Here is a 4,693-nt window from a genome sequence, read left to right as displayed (position 1 = left end):
TTTAACATACCCTGTGACCTTGATATGTCTAAACTGCTGTTAGTTTTACTCTTAGTGACAAGTGGTACACACTCAGCAAATGGCACCTGTTATTGTTTCCCTGGATGTGGAATGTAAGGGTTTGTAGCATCCTTCCTAGAAAGGTGGAAAGTAGACAATACTCTTTCAGAAATACTTTTATGAGTCTGAATACATTGTGAGTCTGTTTGGTATATGCACTCCTTGGCTATCTTTCAAGATCACCCCAAAACTAACTTTTTGGATAAATGCTTGGACTGAGGAGCCCTGGTTTTCTTGTGTGAGTTGATATGTGTCTCTGGTTTGTAGAATTTTCACAAGTTTCCTGCAGTATGTCTAGGTCAAATGGAAAAAATGTGTATTATTTGAAAACCCAAGAACAAAGCTAATTTGACTCTTGGAGATTGTCAAGTCAAAGATTATTATTTCAACAATAAGGCAGTTGGCTTGATGCCCACATCTAAGTTCTATAAGTGTCTCTCTGCCTATCACTCCGGCCACTGATAGGAGCCCATAGGATCTTTGGAGATCTGCCTTTCTTCCTGCTGTAGAATTTCTTGCCACAACTTACTGCTCTCACAGCATTCAGTGTCTTAGGAGCAATGGCTTGCAGTCCTCTGTTTTCTTTAACTCATGACTCCTCTCATTATGGCTTCCTTTCATGAATGGGCCTAGTGCAGCCCATTCACAGGGCCTTCAAGGCCTGCTCTCTCCACTCACGCACTGGTATAGGCACTTCATCTAGCACATGGCTATCAGGGAGGACTTCCATACAAGAGCCCTTTGCTCTTCCCGTACCTACTACCCACTCATGATCCCGTAAGTGCTCTATTGCCTATAGTTACCCAACTATAAGTGAAGCAGCCATTGTATGTACTTAGCTCTTTATATATAGTTTTATTTCTCATGTAAAAAAATTACCCTTTTGTAAGCTTCTGGCTTATATCTCTTCAATTTATGTCCTCAATCTTTTTAGCATGATTTAAATTTTTAATTGTTATTTTAAGTATGTGAGTATTTTGCCTGCATATATGTATGTGTACCACATGTGTGCCTGGTGCCTGTGGAGGTAAGAAGAGAGCATTGGATACCCTGGATCTAGAGTTATAGACTGTTACTATCTACCATATGGGTGCTGGGACTCAAACTTCGGTCCTCTGGAAGAACAGCTAATGCTCTTAACTGATGAGTCATTTCTCCAACTTCTCAGCATTTTTTTAAAAATAAAACAGGAAAACTGCAAACAGGATTGCTCCCAACCCTTCTCACCCACTTGCAACTTTAAAATGTTTAGACCCCTTTCATAATTTGTTAGTGTGAAGCCCCTGTAAGCTGACCTCTGCCAGCATTTCCTTCTGCAGATCCCATCGCTCCTGTGTTTTCTCTCTTCCTTTTTGCAGAGAGCTCCTTGGCATCTCATGGGTATCCAGACTTCATGCTCTTCCCTTAGCTGCAGCTCCTCACCTTGCCTTGTTACTTTGATGGACTCACAAGCCTTGTCTTGTCCTAGGGAAGAGATTTGTTTTCTTTGTGCTTCCGTGAGTCCTGAATTACTTACTTAACAAATATTAATTGAATATATGGAATATAATAGAAACAATGCCTTAAAAATTAAATAATAAACTTTTGGCTTCAGCATATGAATACATTTATTTTGAATAAAAATTTCACCTACCTACTTAGAGTGAGGTAAATTACTAAGTTTTAGCCAAAGAATAGCTTGATTCAACGATTTTTACAATTCTCCACCTCAAATAATGCATGGTGTGTATATTCATGTGATTGAAAGTGACTATATCCCACATTAAAGGGAGTTAGTTACCTTTCATCAGTTTCTAGCATCTACATGGCAGCTCAAGAACACATGTAGCTCCAGTGCCAGGGGATCCAATGTCCTCTCTGGCCTCTGCAGTTACCGGAGTCATGTGCACATACACACACAGACACACATGATTAAAAATTATAAAAATAAATAATAAAACCCTGTGAATAATATCAGAAATCAACAGAATGGAAAAATAAAAAGTCTTGTCTCATCTGATGCTGGACAGGATAGGAAGCAGTTAGAATGCTTCTTTATGATTGGTGGGTGTCTAATATGGCTTAACCCCTTTGGAAAGTAGTCAGAAAAATTACTTACCAGTGAAATACAGAACTTATTTATCATCCAACAATGCTACTGAATTCCATTTTTTTTAAATTTTCCCAAGAGAAATGAAATACAATCCACAAAGCACCTACACAAGGATGTTCATTACAGCTTAACTTGTAATAAATAAAGTCAGGAAGCAGCCTAGCTGTCCATCTACAACAGAACAGGCAAGAAAACGATGATAAATATGATATATTCAAATGATGAAAGCCGCTCAGCAATAAAGATAACAAATTACTCATGTATGCAGGAGCATGCAAAAAATCTCAAACACAAGACGTATGCCCAGTGGGGGAAAAATAGACAAAGTTAGTACTTTATGGCTCCATTTTTATGAAGTTCCTAGAGCAACAAAAAAGTTATCTATAATGACAAAATTTAAAAATGAGTGATTATCTCTGGGGGAGTGTGGGTTGAAAGATGCTGGGAAGGAACATAAGGGAACTTTCTTAAATGATGGGAATATTACATAACTCGATAAGGATTTGGTTAAGCAGGCATACATTTGTCAGGCTCTTCAAGTATTACACTGGAGAGTTTGTATTTTACTAAACATATATTTTTGTCTCAAAGAGGAGCTATAAATAAGGTCTAAACTCCAGTTAATGATGTACATGGTGGGGTGCGTGAGTAGAAAAGACTCTGATACTGTAGGTTACTTTATGTATAGGATGGACTGATGAATGAAGAGAACTGGGAACACACAGTTAGATACAAGAAGGTCAATAAGAAGATGTTAGGTGTTGGGTTCAGCTGGTAAGTATCCGGATGCCCATTGCACAGTTCCTTCAACTTTTTTAATATCTTTGAAAATTTACACAATAAAATATTGGAAAAATAAGCAGCCGATACAAAAGGTATCCAATAAATCCATTAATTTGAATGGATATTTTACTGATTGCTTTTCATGAAACAACTTACTTAATAGAAATGTATTGCCAACTCATAATAAATGACAAATAATACATTGTCCTCAGGGAGTACAGATTTCTTTTTTTTTTTTTCTTTTTTTTTTTTTTAAATATGGAACGCTTCACGAATTTGCGTGTCATCCTTGCGCAGGGGCCATGCTAATCTTCTCTGTATCGTTCCAATTTTAGTATATGTGCTGCCGAAGCGAGCACAGGGAGTACAGATTTCGAATAGTGATATCTCAGAAATGTGTGTGTGTGTGTGTGTGTGTGTGTGTGTGTGTGTGTGTGTGTGTATAGTCATGGTATCACTAAAAAGTAGGGCAATATAGGACTTTCTCATGACTTGTCACTAAATGCAGCATATTGAGACCCATCAACAGTTCACAGTCAGCCAGAAGCTTGTTTGGTCTCCAAGGGATGCTGATAAAGGCAAGCACTCGGGTGTGCAGAAAGAGTCGTAGATGTACTAGTGCAGATGTGGACGAGGCCAATTTTCTGTAGTGCACAGCTGGTCAAGGAAGTGAATGATAAATCCCAGCCATCCACCAGGACTTGCTGGGAATTCTTTAAATGGAAGGTGGGGCTGCAGAGGTGGTCCAGTCGGCACAGAGCTAGCCATGTTAGCACGAAGACCCGAGTTTGGATCCCCAGCACCCATGTGAGAAGCTGGGCATGGTGGCACACACGTGTAACACTGACGACGGGGAGTGGGGACACAGAAGGATCCCTGAACCTAGTTGGACAGCTAGCCTAGCCAAACTGACGAGCTTCAGGTTCAGTGGGAGACCCCGTCTCAAAAGATAAAGGTAGAGAGCTGGGCATGGTCGTTCATGCCTTTAATCCCAACACTCTTTAGGTAGAGGTGGGTAGATCTCTGCAAGTTCAAGGCCTGTCTGGTTTGTAGAGGAAGTCCCAGACCAGCCAGGGTTACATAGTAAGAGAGATCAATAAAAAAACCAAACAAAACAGAAAATAGAAATACCTGATGTTGACTTCCAGCCTCCACACTCACACTTGTAATGTGCACACTTGCATGTATACATGCACATTCCTAAACTGACAACATGTACATAGTCACACACACACACACACACACACACACACACACACACACACACACACACAGTGGTGAAGAGAGCAGGTGTGGAAGCCACACTGGTCCCTCTTAGTCCTGCAGCTAACTCGCTGCATGTTTTTAGGTAAGTTAAGGACTCTCTCAACTCACTTTCTTCATCCATAAAAATAGGTTTCACTGCAGGATTTATTTCACAGAGTCATGAGACTAAAGTAATTCAGAATACGAAATGTGTGCATACCTAACGCCCATAGCATGGTTGCTCTGTACTTAGCAAAGACTTGATTAATGTAACCACCATTATCATTTTTATGAATGGCATCCTATGCAACAGTGTGGCATAGGAGGAAGTACTTGACAGATGTCCTAACAATGTGGTTAAGACATTATGGCCACAGACATTTCATCACTTCAGGGACTTGGAAGGGAATGAAACTCAAATTTCCAATGTCCTGTGTAGAACTTTATGAAAAGGCTACCTTTTCCAGGAATGCATCCCTCTTTCTTGTTGGACAGGGTCAGCCTGGTATGGTA

General features: G+C 39.9%; 1 non-coding gene across 1 annotated transcript; it reads right to left on the bottom strand.

Moving 5' to 3' along the window:
• Window positions 1-3,187: 3,187 nt before the first annotated feature.
• On the bottom strand, window positions 3,188-3,294 carry LOC131905478 (U6 spliceosomal RNA). The gene has a single exon (XR_009377980.1). It is a non-coding gene; the product is annotated as a U6 spliceosomal RNA (small nuclear RNA).
• Between the last annotated feature and the right edge of the window lie 1,399 nt (window positions 3,295-4,693).

The sequence above is a fragment of the Peromyscus eremicus genome, chromosome 2, assembly GCF_949786415.1.
Source record: "Peromyscus eremicus chromosome 2, PerEre_H2_v1, whole genome shotgun sequence".
Lineage (NCBI taxonomy): Eukaryota > Metazoa > Chordata > Mammalia > Rodentia > Cricetidae > Peromyscus > Peromyscus eremicus.
Note: the sequence above shows the minus strand (reverse complement) of the source record. Positions and strands in the feature narration are given on the sequence as shown.